This window comes from Myxocyprinus asiaticus, chromosome 41, assembly GCF_019703515.2.
Source record: "Myxocyprinus asiaticus isolate MX2 ecotype Aquarium Trade chromosome 41, UBuf_Myxa_2, whole genome shotgun sequence".
Taxonomy (NCBI): Eukaryota; Metazoa; Chordata; class Actinopteri; order Cypriniformes; family Catostomidae; genus Myxocyprinus; species Myxocyprinus asiaticus.
Window position 1 is genome coordinate 24,288,990 of NC_059384.1, and position 17,436 is coordinate 24,306,425.

The window sequence follows — 17,436 nt, forward strand, 5'->3', positions numbered from 1 at the left end:
TGGAAATAACTTTTTGAGTGACACTGTTAAATCTACAAAACAAAAGCTACCTAATTGAAAAATTACCCAATTAACAATTTACTAACAAATATGGATGACAGACAGTTAAATATTACTGTCTGAGGTTCCTTAAGGGAATATCAGAGTTCTAAGATTCACCCCAATTCTACAATTTCGTAAAGACAGTGTTTTACTTAACGGAGTGATATTTGCACTAGGTGTAAATATCACCTGCCACACAGCATGGTTATTTGCACTCCAATAGTCTGGTGAAAACATATAAACTGAAAACAATCTGTGCCTTCAAGTGTTGCTGCATTGGGGCAGTGTGTAAAGCCGGTGTGGATGCGCTTTTTTCATGCGAACGACACAGGTTCGATTCCCCCTTTTTTCCCACCTTTTCCTATCCTGTTTCCTTTTTCCACTCTTAATACAGTATTTCCTTTCATATTACTTATAATTATAAATAAAAAAGAATATAAAGGTTGATTTCCTCAGAGTGACTTGGTCATGGTGATGGTCGGGGAGTTGAGAAGAAGGTTTGATCGGGGTAAAATTAACAATGGTTTTACAATAGCAATATTACCATGTTTTTTGGCAGAGGTCATAGTTTTAATGCAATTAACCATGGTGTTACTACAGTAATATGGTGTTAATTTAGTAACCATGTTTAATTTTTTGGTTACTATAGTCCCTTTCACACATGCAACCAGGTAAATTACAGGAAAATCGTTGGGTTGCCTTTACTGGCAAAGGTAACACATGTGCTATTCACACATCTAACGACTTTCCATCTTTTTTCCATTTTGCTAGTATCATTCACTCACACATCAGCACCAAATGCTGTTAAACTCTGTGAGGTCATTTGCCGGAAATGACATCTACACGGCTGCGCCGGAAATGTAAGGTTCTTGTTTGAAAACTTTTGGTACTGTTGGTGATGTTTTCCATTTTTTGGCAAAGATTTACATTTATGCAGTTACTCGAATCTCAACAACATCATATGCGATGACTTCAGATAAGACTAATGAACTACAGAGAACAAAATGCTGTCGCCAGCACCAAAATGCGGAGATGCTATCTGCGGCTGAAAAGCACAGTAATGTGTATGTATATCACTACAAAGAGGTCTGCACATTACCGAAGGAGGCTGGTGAATTTATCGTACGTTACGGAGTCTGCTCGGATGAAGAGAAGTGCTTTAGTTTTATCTGACCAATTTGTTTACATTTTTCTTACTTCCGGTGTTACGACACAAAATAATTGTCATCTCCATCAGAACTTTCTTCCGTCAGCGCGTCCTGACCTTGTAGAACTGAAACCGGTAATCTTATGGCTCTATTCACACATACCATCAATATGGAAATGATGCAACTTCTCATTAAGGGAAATTGCTAGAGCAAAATTTACCAGTATTTTCAAAAGGCTGTATGTGTTAAAGGGGCTTATGATTTTACTACAAAATACCCATGGTGATACTATGGTTACTCAAGTAAAACCATGGTTAATTTTTGTAAGGTAAGGTTAGGGTTAGGGGTTGGTGAAGGGTGTCTGTGGGATATATTAAACAAACACACTGCAGTGATACTGCATTTTAGTATTTAATTAAGTGTGCAAATAGCTTTTGTCTTTACTTAAACCTAATATGCTGGTTTTGGGTCCAGCCAAAAATATTACATTAAAAGTTCTGGGACCCTATCAAGGCCTCGGTGCAAAGACAGATTGGTCAATAGATTTGGTAGTTAATCAGATTTGATTCTTAAATCCAGTTAACACTGGAACATGAGATGACTTGGTAGAAATACACACAACATTCACATTCAAAAAGTGACATATTTTCCACAAAGATGTTTGAAAGTTAAAATACAGGAAAAAATATATAGCTATAATTGATAGCAATGTTTAGTCTGTTGTCGGTTGTATTTGAATTATCTAACAACATTTCTAATTGTTTTCTAAGTCTCTGACAGGAGTAGGTTACAAGGGAAATATACTAGAGGTAGCTGTCTGGGACTTACAACATAGCTATTCAACTTCAGAGTGCTTGAATCTCCAGAGGAGGGGTGTAACCATGTTGGGGGGGGGGGTATGGGCAGACATACACAGTTAGCTTTGTTTGTTTAGGGACTTGTTTCCTCAACCACTCGAGTGTGTGTTCATTTTCAGTGAGACAGAACATCTGCTAACAATCCTGGTTGGGACATCCATGCTATTATCAAGTGTTCTTATTTCCATTTTTTAATTTTGGTTATTTATTTTTTTTTTTTCTTGCAAGGAAAATTGTAGCCTTTTAATTTGTTAATGGAGATGCAGATCTGTTTGGTTAGTAACTGTTGTACCATTGAAAGTTGGCAATCTGTGTCACAAAGTAGAAACATTTCCCAAAATTCAATCTACAAAAAGTCTGTCAGTGGAGCAAAGGTAAAGAGAAAAAAGTGTGGACAGAAGAGAAGAGGGATTGGGACATACACATTCCAGTGGACAAGCAAAAACGGTGAGCCTATGTCCACTCAAGCATAGCTGACATGTCTTTTGTGTGCTCTGTGGGGCAGCTAGCCATTCAACTGCACCAATTAAGACTGGGACCTTTTCACCCATAATCCCACTGACCTGGCCTGTGCCACCTTATCACACAGGTGTTCAGGAATCCCAATTCTCCATGCTTCTCCACCCAACTCCATCCTTTTCAACAACACTCTTTTTCTCTCTCTGTTTCATACTTTTATCCTGTGTTCATTTATCTTTTACACATATCCAACATAAACTGTAGATGCAAAATGTAATATTGTAAAAGCATAACCACCAAATTATCGGTATTGGCAGATGATGATCTAAATGATGGGATACTGGTATTGGCACACAAATTTCGTATCAGTGCATCCCTACTCTCCACTGAATCTTTTTTCTGTCTAGAAGAGAAAAAAATTTGATCTCATTTGTGATTTTTCTTTCCTATCGAATTCAACTGTTATTTACTCATTAGATGAGATTATTTAGTCTTTTTTTTTTTTTTTGCCCAATGAGTCTGTGAAATTCAGTACTTTAGTTTATTACATACAGGTGTACTTTATAGCGTGTAGGTCAATAACACAGTGTTAAGTAGTGCTGGCATGAAATGAACAGATGATAAGCTTATGGCCTTTATGTACGTGCCAGGATGTTAAATCCTGGTATCTAAACGCCCTGAATTGAAGAACCACACAACAGAATGCATTAAAACCACTGTTTGGTGACAGTTGTTTCCCAAAATAAATGTAAATTCTCATATTAATGCGTATTCCTTGCACTGACAGTGTCCCACACCCAATTAGCTGTGGAAAAGAGAAAGGGTGTTTCTTTCAGTGTTCTGGCCCATAATCCTTTCTCACAAAAAGAGATGCGATTAACCAGGTTTAAAATACCACAATTCATCCTTCTCCAAAGAAAAAAAAAATCTTATTTAAAGTACATTAAGCAAATCAATTTAACATAAATTATACGCTCTGCTTGCAAAAGCTAAGAGTTGAAAGTCAGCTGTGAATGGTACATCAAAGTCACAACTGAAATACTCTCAGACTCAGCTTGGTAAAATATGAATAACTTCAGGTGTTTGTCTTCACCTTGTCATCATGTAAACATATTTTTCTTTCCAGAGGTTTTACATGCTTCACAAACTAGCACACTTCCCATAAACCAAAGTTGGTTTCTATATGGTGGGATTTAGGATTGGATTCATGGTCTCTGGTGTGCAGGTGAGCGGATTAGAGTTTTAATTTAAGGGTCAAAAGAACAGATTTTGCGTTTAGTGGGAATGTGAAGCTGGGTTTGTTTAAAATTGGGTACTGATTGTTTTGTTTGAAACATTTCCAGGGCAAATCGCAAGTCACAGTTGAAAGTTTGACATAAGAGTATGACTTAATTATAGGGTTCAGAGACTGTAGTTAAAGTTCAAGGTTGAAATTTATGTAGTGGAATTGAGCTTTTGATTTTTGAACTGATGGGTTTGGTGTAAAACTTTAGGGTTTAGGGGTAAATATCACTACAGAGCTGTACTGTGTCTCCCTCAGAAGACATTTCACTTACAGCAGTTCATACACCATCATTACTGATGAGATGCTGATCAACTTCTGGATCAACTGATCAACTTCTGGACTACCGGTTTGAGTACGCTGTGTGTGTTTGGCTGCCGCTTCACATCGGAGCTGTTTGTCTTTTGTTTTGTTCCGTCTCGTTGTAGATGTTTAAATGTACATTTCTTTTTGTTTCACACACCCATTAAATGGACATTATTGGATTTCATTCCAACATTTTATTTATTTTATTTTTTTTTTCTGTTTTTGTGGTTTGCCGCTGGTGTGCGGAAGCAGGCTGCTTCACTACACCAGCCTGCTGCGGTGTCTCGCCCGGCCTACCTGATACCACCGGCCTGCTGCGGTGTCTCATCCGGCCTCCCTGATTCCACCAGCCTGCTGAGATATCACGTCCGGCCTCCCTGATTCCACTGGCCTGCTCTGGTGTCTCATCCGGCCTCCCGGATTCCATCGGCCTGCTGCGGTGTTTCACCCGGCCTACCTGATACCACCAGCCAACTGCGGTGTCTCGCCCGGCCTCCCTGATTCTAGCGTGGCCTAGCGTGATTGCTACGGATGGTGAGGCGTGATTGCTGAGGATGGTGTGGCTGTGTTCTCTGATGGAGGGGTTTCGTGACATGGTGCCTGTCATCATAGTGTGTTCGCTTTCGGCATTTGGTGTCCTGGAGATTGTATTTGTTTCGGCTCTGTGGTGTGGGAGATGCAGTGGGTCGATGCAGGTTGCTTGGTGCCCCCACACAACGAGGGACTACTCTGGTCATGTAATTTTTTTACTCAACGGCTTGCGTTGTTTGAACTGTTTGTCGGACATGTGCGAATCCACATTTTCACTCTTCAACTTGCCTTGCTTTGTGTATACAGTATTGTTTTATTTTGATGTATTTATTTTTGTTGATGCTTGTAAAGCCCTTTGAGCTTTGGAAAAGCGCTATATAAATTAAACTATTATTATTATTACGTTATAACATATGGAGAGGGCAGGGTAAATTATGTGAGGAACATATGAGTTGATAAAAAAAATTGAAAATAGAGGAGAGGATGAATGCAGTAAGGAGTACAGATAATGAGTTTTTAAGATGTATTCTAGTAGAGCCCCCTTTAAGACTTATAAGGAACGTAAAAAGTTCTTTGAAAGCTGTGTGCAAATTATAGAGTGAGATATTTTTCTGAATTTCAATAGGTAATTTTTGGGCGAAATTGGTTGAGGGTCATTTCTAAACCAAAATTGCTTTTAGCACCCCCAGCACAGTTAGCTAACAACATGATTACACAGGAAGTCGCATGTTGTTTCCGAGAGTTAAGGTTCCCAAAGATCGGCCGCTTTATGCCGACTCACTGAGAAGCACCTTCTCCTATCAGATACTTTTGCATCGGCTCCAGCACATTTACCTTCCCCTGTGGTGCAACCGGAAGTACATTGCGTTAGCAGTGTAGGAAACCTGGTTTCAGATCCCACGTTGAAACAGTGTTTGTGTTCACGAAAGTCGTGTTCGCATAATCAGTGATGACCGCAAATTTTCCCTCTAACATTACATTTTTACTCCACTGATGGTTAGGTTTAGGTTTGGAGTTTGGATTGGGGGGTTCAGTTTATAAAATATGTTTTTCTGTATTACATCCAGTAAAATTGCCAATCCAGCAAAGTTAGGTAAGTGTCTAAATTACTTTCTGTTGTAATCAAGAGGTGCTGTCCATAGAGTTTAACTTGTATTTAACCAGAAATATTCCTTCATATTCCATGGGGTCAGCTCATTTACAAAGCTATCAACAGGCCAGAATATTTGACTTTTTAAATGGTTTCTATTAACTCTCTGCAAAGCCATCCTTATGATACATTGCCCTATACCCAGCTACAAACAAGTTGGTGCGCAACATCTGTTCATAGTGAGGCAGTAAAGCAGGAAAGTGTTGAAAAAAAATTGGCTGTTCCAAGGACGAGTGAGCTGAGCCATCGGTGAGCGTTTAGCACAGGGCGCTAATAAGATTAGTTTTCCACTCTCTCTTTACACAGAGTGTCGTACAACCTTTTCCACTTAAAATGCTTTAGAGGAGCCAGAGAGGGACCGCGAATGACTTTCACTGGCAATTGAGCCCGCCGCGTCTTAAAATTCCTGGGTAACAAACGCGCAACGATGTAATCTTAACACTTACACAGCCCCTCTTTTGCACTTGCTGCACAGTAGATAAGAGTGTAATAAAGAACGCACAACAATTGCAAACCTCTAGTGAGCACCGGCTCCTTGGGTTATTAGCAGCCTTGTTTGTTTGTTTGTTCTGCCCCACGTCGATTTGTAAGCTGAAAGAGTGGGGAAAGCAGAGACACAAAGAACAAGAGACCCAAAAGAGGTGGCGAAATGAAGGAGCAGCATTTTTCTTCTCCGTTTCATCCCCCCAGAGCAGAGAAGTTTCTGTTGTGTAGCTGTCTCGCAAATGTTCCTGACATGACTCATTTCCACACTGTGCCACAGAGCTCTTGTCAGATGGTTTGCATGATTTATTCTCTCAGACAAATGAAAAAAGGGGGAAATGCAAGTTCAGCGGTTTGTTTGAAAGCCACAAAACTATCTTATTCAAGGCCTAACGTGAACGGACAAACAGAAAGTTTAAGGTAAAAGCCTGAAAGCACTGTGGTGGAACCATATGTCAGATGGAAATACTATTGTACTTTGATATATACCACATTACTGTATGGTTATAATCAAATATAAAAAACAAACAAACAAAAAAAAAATTTACTACACAGCTTGAAAAACCTATTCTGATTGGTCATTGTTTTGTTTATGTACCAATTGACAATAAAATGAAAAACAGTTTTGAAAATGTTGAAATGTTCCTCTCGTAATATGCGCAATCAACATTGTTTAGTAGGATAATAATAATTTATTACACGGTTCAGATACTTGATTCTGATTGGTTAAATTGCAACATTCTGCAGTCAAATTCAGCAGAAAAAATATTATTGTCAACTAAACTGTATAACTGACCATTGTCCCATGCTGTGCTAGTTTAACGTCTCTTGTATCACGCTGTGGCCTATTTTACTATAACATATTAACATAATTTCAACTCAAATCAATATGTCATGTCCATTTATTTATTTATTTGTTAAGTAGCCATGTAATTATCCCCTTCAGGATGATACAGTCCCCACTGATTCATCTTGGTGTTTATTTTGTGATAATTACTGGCTGACATTATTCTTTACATACCACATCTAAATTAACTGTTTTTACTCCAAATAAAAATAATATTATTGAACATCACTGAATCAACCTGAATACATTAGGTTACACCAGTTATACTATTTTTAATGGTTAGTTCAGGTAGAAAAAGCTCCTTAAGGTAACAATTGCAGGTTACCACTTTTTACAGTGTGCGCATATTTACATAATTCTATATTACCAGCAAACTCTACCCTTCCTTGAATCTAGCCAACATGGTACAGTATTACCACAGTACCATGTTAAAAAAACAAAAAAAACATGATAATACCATTGTATTTTTTTCAGCCTGAAACTTCCTTGACAATGGAAATAATTTGCAAACTAAAATTACGAGCTTCATTACACATTTGGCTGCAGTTTCCCAGGGAAATGTCCAGCAGGGGGCGCCAAAATCTAGTGAAATGATGTTGTAATCAGACAAGGTTTTTAAGGTGAATTTTAGATGGTTGTTTTAATGCATAAAACTTACCTCCCTAACCTAAAACTTTAACCTAACCAATAGTGTCTTAAAAGATAAATGAGAGGTGAACAAAACGAACATCCTTACCCTAAACCAACACCTAAACCTAACCGATAGTGTTTTAAAAGCAAATTCCACATGAAAAGCACATTTACTGAAGCAACCACGTCATTTCCTGTCGCTTCTACAACACTTTCGCTTCATTTTCACTTTCATTTAGAGCGTCCTTAACTGTGCTAGAGGCTTGGTTTCTGAGTCCAAAGTCCAACACTCTATCAGGTGAGCTACTGAGCAAGCTAATCACATTGGAATAAGTGAGTAAATTTAGGTGGGTCTGTAATACAACCATTAAAAATGTATAGTTTTCAAATGATGCTTTAGAATAAAAGCGTTTTGATATCATAACATAGCAAGGTGTGAGTAATAGAGCAAAAAATAAGTGTTTATAAAGTCCTAAACAGCCATAGTACCCGTGATATGTGTGAAAGTGTATGAAACACACAGTTGTTTTAGCACCTCTAGTGTTAATTTCACCAGAAAACTGCAGCAAAATGTAGAAAGCGGCACGTAAAACTCAGTTTGCAAAAATTTTGTTTTAGTAACGTTCATTATACGAAACCAGGTTGATTTTTTTTTTTTTTTTTTTGAAACTGAAATGGCTGACAAAGTAGCAAGGCTAGTTTCAAAGTTAAGGTTCCTAACTAAGAAGTAGTCAATAACCTGTCTGATTGTGTGTATATACATATGTGTATAAGTGTCATACACAACACACAAGTTTGATGGCATATCGAGAATCTAGAAATTGGCCATCTCATTCTGCATCCAGTGTTTGTGCGCACACATACAGTATTTGCATTTGGTGGTGTGTGAATCTGATGTTCAGGTAGCTGAAGAGAATGAAAGAGGGTTTCCTTTGCTGATGCAAAGCACCCAGTCTGCCCATCTTTCTCTTTTTCTCTCCATCTCATACACACACACTGCTTGCATTGACTGAGATCAAACATAGCTGTGGTGAGGCTGCTAAGGCTTTTAGGGGGGGGGGTCTCACACTCATCTCCCCAGGGGCTCGGAGCACACCTCAGTACCTGTCACATCTCAGTACCTCACAAACTCACAACAGGTACTGTTTACCACAGAACAGCCGCTCAATTACAACAACAGAGCCCCACATACATCTACAGTAACTGCCTTACCCTGGCTATACAGACAGATGATAATCAAATTTTATTGCTAATAGGTCACTCTTTCATAACTCAGGAGACTTAATGGAGATTCATTAAAGTATAAATTTTGTTTCAGATGTTTCCCCCTAAAATTCCTTGAGAAGTTCAAATAAAACATAGATACACACCATTTTCAGATACTAACAAAATTTCAGATACACACAATTCATACGCTCATACATGCTCACACAAACAGGTCGTTGCCTATTCAATCACACACCCAAATCAGAGAGGCCTTATTAGCCCCACTGGTGTAGAATCAGGGAGCAAATTATCAATCCCATGGCTTCATGATTCATCATGTTACAGCCCAGTCCCACAGCTGCCCCCTCTTCTATCAGCCCCCCTGGAAAAGTCATAATGTTTACTTAAAGACAGGCTGCTGCCCCCACAGGCATGCTCTATTAGTTCTTATTAATTCCTATACAGACCCCGGCAGCCTCGCCATTTACAGCGTATTACAACCCAGAAATTAGACTAGATGAAGTCATCCTGCATCCTGCTCTGTCGTTGAAAGAAAAGGAGGGAGGGGGCTATCATAGAGGGCTTAATACAGAATGGAGAAAATGAAAGTGAAATGGAGGGAGCGAAAGATGGATGGAGGAGAGCAGAGTGGAGAGATGGAAGGTCAAGCGAAGGGAATGAATTAATTTCAAAATAAACAAAGATAAAGACAGAGCGGAAGAAAAGCAAAAGAAGGACAACAAACCAGGCCAGATAAAGTTATCGAAATTTTGAAAGTGAGGGATGGCAAGAGGCTAGAAATAGAGAGAGCGAGAGAGAAAGGGTATAGAAAAGAAGGTGAGTTCAGATGTCACATTTAGGGTGGGCGCTCTTCCAAAAGCTGTTAAATCATACATGCCAAAAATAGTTTCATATAATTATACATCTGCTTAATCATCTTTTGCTTGGTTTACGTTTTTCATTCCTTTCTTTAATGACTCTTCTATAAAGTGAGCTCAGTTTAAATTTTTCTCAGGTACAGTGTATAAAACCACACATTTAGGCTATGTCCACATAAATCCAAATACATTTGAAAACTCTGTTTTCATTTTCGAAACACTCTCTGTCCACACTGCTGCTTTCAAGCATTTTCCAAAAGTTTCTCGTCCACACTGAAACATATAAAAAAATTTAATGGAATGACAATTTTTCTCTTGCGCATGCAAAAAATTGTCGTTCCATGTACGATCTAAAAAAACACAATTTTCCTCGTTCTGTCACTGAACAGCAGTTCCGAGTAAACTTCCCGTCGCCTCTGAAGGAATGCAATTTGAAGGTTGTACAAAGTATCATTTATCTTTGGCAACGCTATTAAAGTGTATAGCAGGCAAAATAACAGTACTACAATATGGGCCGTCATCTTGATTGTTTTGGTTTGAGTGGATCACATAGCTGCGTCAGATGACAATAAATACGTCATCGTTTTCTGATATCCCTGTCCACACTACAATGTAAAGACGCCGTTTTAAAATGAATCCACTTGGGAAACTGTTTTTGAAAAGCTCAGTTTTCGCTGTCAAAAACACCATCTCAATGTGGATAGAACGCCAAAACATAGAGAAAAAAAGATGCATTTTCAAACTAAAACGTATTAGTGTGGACGTGGCCTTAATTAAACAAAAACAGTGATGAACTCATAATGAGACCACAGTGGACGATGACCAATATAATGCCATTATATACATAATTTCATTTAATGACAATTAAATGAGATTTACACAAAATTGCTGAAAAGAAATGAACACTTATTTCACACATTATTTACTCAAAATTGTCAAAAAAAAAACAAAAAACCAATTGGAACAGAAATTGTTTATTATTCACTGACAAGGCTGTTGGCTGATTTTGAAACTTACACTTAAACAATTTTGTAACTAAAACTTTTGTTAACTGGCTAAACAGAGACAGTTATAATCTCAAAATGGCCAATTATCATCCGATTAATCTGCCTGGACGATATATATGAGTTGAAAGGAAGGTTTGATCCGGGTAAAATTAACCATGGTTTTATATAGTAATATTGTATTATCCAGGTTGTTTGGTGTAAGTCATAGTTTTAATGCAATTAACCATAGTAACAATGTTTAATTTCGTCTTTACTATGATTTTACTACAAAATACCATTGTGATACAATGGTTGCTGTAGTTAAACAATGGTTAATTTTTGTAAGAAAAGGTTAGGGGTTGGTGTCTGTGGGACTCTAAACAAACACACTGCAGTGATGCCACTATACTGTATGTTAGTTTTTAATTAGGGGCGCAAATAGCATCTAACACTATTTGCACTTGAAGCAAAGAAGATGCTTTTTGTTGCTATTTAAATTTTGTGTAATATAGCATCTATCACTATTTGCACTTAGCACAAATAGCTTCTGCCATTTTTTAAATCGTAAAAGTCTGTATCATTGGACCAATAATGTGTAGTTTTAGAGAACTTTCCTGTTACAGGTGACTGAAATGTAACGATAAACAGCTATACTGTGTGTGCATGTGTCTAAAGTTTATTTACTCTCGCTAACTGCAAGAGGAAGACAGCGAGAGTGAGTTTGTGTATTCCTCTGTAAATCAGAGGCAAATAAAGTTGTAGAATCCAACAGTAGGGAGGGAAACTAAGATGTGGGACAAAGGCACCAGGGAGGCAGTCACAGGGGGAGTTCTGGAAACTTCTAAAAGCTCTGTGACTCCCCACACACGCTCAGAAACATCTCCCATCTGCAGGTACACAGACAGACTTCATCTGTCTTCTCCCGCAGCCTTCTCTCCATATTCTTCATCATCATTCAACCCACCATATTATCTCATATGCAATCTCACACACAATCTCAAACTCGAAAGAAAGTGAATAATACTATAGCCTAGTTTTAATGAAAGTCATAACCACTGATGTCTTCCACTGCATCTGTGTGCTCCTTGAGCAAAAACTTTGTATTTAAAGTTTTGAAAACAAACATTCACAAGTATCTATTGCTTTCTCCATTTTATCTGAGAATTCACACCAATGATGATCTCAAGTCTCAAGAACCAAAAAGGGTTCTACAAACTGATGCCATTGGAGAACATTTGTAGGTACTATTGCTAAAGAACCCGTAAACCAAAACAATAAGTACATTTACATGCATATTAAAAGTTTGACTTTAGTTGGACTAAACAATTATTTAAAAAAACGCTTTAGTCCGACTGAAATGGTGCCAGTCCAATAGTTGGACCAACAGACCTAGTGCAATTGTAGCTCATCTTCGTCCAGCGTATATGCATGTTATCTGACCATAATTGGCCACGGCGCTGTGTGCATGTATGCATGCTCCATAAGACATGTATTAACCAGGCGTATTGTACATCCTTCCTTCAAATATTTTATTATGCATTGTGTCATGTACAGTCTATGTGTCATTGGACAGACTGTAGCTAGACTATGGAAAACCCCCCAGTGTAGCTCAATTATAACATATAATCCTATAACTTTAACATCAAACACTTTAACATACAGTATAACATCTCAAGAACCCTATAAAGCACAATAATACAGTAGTTCCCGAAGAACCTTTACTTTCATGTACGAAACATGCACTTTAGGTATGTTAGCGTATCACCACAATCCAAATTTGAAGATTACTCTTTGAATCAGTGACAGGTGTGCAAAACATCTGTTTAATCAGCCTGATCTCACAGTGAAATCGGAAAGAGTAGACCAAAATTTCTTTCATCAAAATCGGAATACGTTGACCGAAATTTAGAAACACTGCCCCCAGTGGCCAAAGCGGTCAGTGTTGTAGGGCATATGGGCACTTGTGAGCTCCATTTATGTCCAGGAGAGGTCACCTAAAGCTAGCAGTGCAGCAAGTTGTTTTCAGCTTTACAGGACATTATACAATGAAGAGAAAAGCATATATTTATAGAGTCTATCCCCAAACCCAAAACTTACATTAACCATTAGTGGAGTAAAAAAGTAATGTTAGAGGAAAAAGTGAAACCTCCGAATCATGTTCGTCATTGATTATTCAAACATGGTTACTGTCTGGCTTTGAACCCTAGTCTCCCACACAGCTGATGCAACATGCTGCCAATCACGCCAGGTGGAATGGTAAACACTTTGAAACCACTGCAAGCATGTCTGATAAGAATGCTGCATGTCAGCATACAGTCGCCAATCCTAGGGTACCGAAACGATCGGAAACATCATGCCGACTTCACGTGTGATTATGTTGGTCTAATCATAGAAAATCACTAATTTCAACTATCTCTTAAACACACACACACACACGCAAACCATTGTCTGTACACCCACTTTGACACAATCAAATTAGAAAAACACAGACACCCACTCACACTAATTAACACATTAACCTAATCTCACACATGTAATTTCACTGATCTGCCGTGTTTGTGTGTGTGTGTATGTAAAAACTGAGACAGGTCTCAAAGAGTTAATTAGTTTACATGGCTTGTTGAGCACGCAAGAGGCACTTTGCATTGATCTCCTCTCACTGCGCAAGAAGACAAATCACTCTGGCTCGACTCTCATCTCGACCTCTCACTCTCTAATCATATAAACACACTCCCAATAACTGCGCCATTAACATATGTCACTACAAGGGATGCCCGCAGTTTAACCAGCAGGAAAATAATCTCCGGCGTTTAGGCCTTAGCTCGCTCCGCAGACTGAAAATGCCCTTAAATCATCTGTTGTCTCGAACACATGGAACAAAATATCATATTTGATTTGTTGTATTGAGAATACTTTTTACATTTAATTTTACATTATAGAATTGTTTTATTAAAATTCTCTGAATGAGATCCAATTGGTTTTGACTGTTGAGCACCCTTATTGGATATCAGTTTAATGAATGTTCTAGGTAAAGCTTTATCGATTAACACAGAAAAGAACTTCTCATCCCTCAGTTTGTAAAAACAAAAAAGGTTTATGTTTACAGTAATGCACTTACAGTGGAAGTCTATGGGGCAAGGAATTTCAGAGGATTTAGGGTCCGTTCAGTCCAAAGTCTTGTGCTTAAAAAAAGCTAGATGCAGCACAACCAACAGAACAGGACATTTTTTTAATGGCGCTCCTAAGCAAGACGCTGAAATACAGCGAGACGAGGCGCAACTATCAATGACGTCCATTTAGGACAAGTTTTCATGAAAAAAAAACTATTTAAAACAGCACCAACAGATACAAAATAGTGTTTGGTGTGAACGGCCCCTTATAATCAGAAATGTGCAGCTTGTATTTTGTTCATATTAATTTGTTTTGTACAAAAATCTTTGTTTTTCTAATTGTTGTCTATATCATCCTTTTATAGAACTACTTGCCCCATAGACTTCTATTGATAGTGCATTACTGTAATTTACAGTAAAAAAGTAAAACAAAACATTTCTGTTTTTACAAACTTATGGGCAAACTTGCAATTATTTTCCATAGTAATTGACAGCTGATCATTTTTATTTATGAGCATGAGAATTACAAAAAAACAACAGGCTCCAAACATGTAAGCCTGCAAGACATTATATAATCGACGGAGTGTCTATCCTCTCAGAAGGCTCTTAGCAGAAGAGGGGCATATTGGTGGGATGAGTTGATTTAATCTGAGTTCAGAAAAGTAATTCAGTCTAATAGGAGGAGACAAGTGCTTAGACTGTAGCACAAAAATCCAAACAACATTAATAATTCTAAAAGCTAAGGAGCCCCCTTTGTATGTGGAAGTACCCCCTGAATACAGTCCCGGCACACACACACAATCTGACACATGATGCACACACATATCCTGGCATCTGAGGGATTTTTCAAGCCTTTGTGAGAGAGGACATATTCACATCAATAATAAGTATGTATGTAGGCTTGTTCTAGATATCATACTGGTCATATAAAGACAAAAAAATAAAAAACATTTTACATATGCATTCATACTTAAGGGGATGGTTCATAAAAAAATGAAAATGTAGTTATTTACTCACCTTCTTGTTGTTCTAAACCTGTAGGATTTTCTTTCTTCTGTGGAACACAAAAAGCGTATATTTGAAGAACATCCTGGCTGCTCTTTTCCATATAGGTAATAAACAAAATTTAAGTTGTGTTAAACTTTTAATCTGTTCCTTAGACAAAGCTATCATATGATTTAAGAAGACTTGGTATACAGCACACAATACATCTGGACTAATTTTACAGTGCCTTTTTTGTCGTTTTGAAGCTTAACACCCACAGTCTCCATTGACTTTCATTGAAAAAGAACGCCTAGGATATTCTTAAAAAAATCTGCCTTTTGTGTTCCACAGAATAAAGAAAATCATATGGGTTTGGAACAGCACAAGGGTAAATAAACGACTGAATTTTTTTGGGGGGTGGGGGGGGTGAACTATGCCTTTAAATGCCTGCACACACTGAAATACAGACCGACCCGAAATGTGCACATGAAACTCCACTGTGCTCTACACAAACATGCACTTTATATGCATGAAATAACTCACACAGGTGGGCAGACCTACAAACACACACACACAAGCTTGAAATGCACGGCGATAGAGAACTGTCTTGTAAATCTCTTTGTGAAAGCAGCTTTGGGACGTAGAAGGGAGCTTACACACTGAGCTCCGAGATGAAAAAACACTCCCTGCTCAACTCTTTCTCTCTCTACCTCTCTCTCCACCTTTCTCTACCCTCTTGTCTTCCAAACTCTCCCCTGACACCTTTTCTTTCTCATTGCCCTTACTGTCTTGTCTGCATTCCTCTTTCTCCTTGCCACTTTTTTCCCTCCACAAAGGGCTAACACAACCTCCCACCCCCCAACATCCCCATCTCTCATAAAGTCCCATATAGAGTATTTTGCCCTATATAAAAGACTTCAATTAAAACCAAAAACATTTCTTTTAAGTTTTTCAGAGGATTTGGAATGTAGTTCACAAGTTACCAGCCTGATCTCATAAAAATGATGTGAATGTTGTGACATTTTTGCAAATTGAACCAAAGCAGATCAGGGCTCCAGACTAAAAAAATGACTTAGGAGCCATTGGCTCCTAAACTGAAACATTAAGGAGCCAAATTGCTGTTTTTACTAGCCAAATCACAGATTTTCTCGATTTAGATTGCTGTTCAGAAACAAGATAGAAAGCCGAAGAAAAGGAAGTTAGCTGATAACAGATAAAATATTTTTTTTATTTAGTACTGCTCTTCAGAATCTACATTACAGATATTTACATAAAGTATAGTATGCATATAGTAGTGTGTTGTCTTCTTGAGCATCAATGAATGTTTGCACCTTCTGTAATAGTTGTAAAAGTCCCTCAATTGTCCTAAGGTTCAAAAGCTTGATCTCATACATATACAGTATATAAATTGTTTTACAATATTGCCTTTTACAATATTGTTTTTTACTGTTACTGGATGGCCAGACACAGAGACTGCAAGAGTGCAAATTAAATGAAATCCCAGATGCAGTTTATTGTGCTACTCCAATCCCAATCAGTAATTACCAGAAGAAAATAAAGTGGTACACAATACGGGACTTTTAATTATAAAGAAGCCCGAAATACACATGGGACTCTTATTTTGAAATGTCTGCGCTCCCAGTTGTGAGCTCACTGATGGCTGATTCGCTGAGAAAGTGAATCTGAAACTGCTAACCTGAGCTCCTGAGTTCAAACCCTCATTTCTTTCCGGGTGATTCATGAAAAATATTCAGTTCAAAAGAGTCATATTTTCACAACTCTCTAGCGCTGGGTTTATTGTTGCGTGCGGTGCAGCGAGCTCATCAGAAACAGAACGTGTGGAAAAGCAGCACGAGACACACTGGTTGTGCGTGTTCTAAAAATAAATTCAATAATTCACAAGATGATATCTGACAAAACCGCATATGAACACACGCAACCCGACTGTCGCCAGTGCCGACTAGATTTTAAATTATTGTCGCAATCAATTATTTTTGGTCACGTTTGCGACCATTTTAGTCTCAGTCTGGAGCCCTGCACATCTGAGGTGAAATGTCCACTGTGGTGCTAAAAGCGAGTTAAATTTTCTCCCAAACAGATGAGGTTTTTAAGGTTAATGTTCTATTGAGATTTAAACGAACAAAACCAACCTCCCTATCCTAAACCTTAAAACTAAACCTCACCAATAGTGTCATAGAAAGCAAATGTGAAATGAAAACGCAATTGCTGTAGCAAAAATTTTTGGGTGCTTTTATTACTTGTACCACAGTCTAATGCATCGCAAGTTAACGTTTTAACAGTTGAGCAACCGTAATTGTTGTTGTAGCGCCTCTAGTGTAAAATCATTTTCCAAAAATGTAGGTATAGTAACATCATTCTATGTGACAAGTATCTATGTGATACTTTTAGTGGGCCATTTTTGTCATTTCGGAGCTTGACAGCCCTAGTCCCCATTACTTTAATTATATGGAAAAGAGCAGCTAGGATATTCTTCAAAGTTACAGCTTTTTGTTCCACAGAATAAATAAAGTTATACA

The 17,436-nt window shown here is 38.0% G+C and overlaps 1 protein-coding gene across 1 annotated transcript in view; it reads right to left on the minus strand.

Moving 5' to 3' along the window:
* LOC127431761 (transcriptional activator GLI3-like) overlaps positions 1-17,436 on the minus strand; it is a 182,304-nt gene that overhangs the window by 154,262 nt on the left and 10,606 nt on the right. The gene's annotated exons all lie outside the window — the stretch shown is intronic.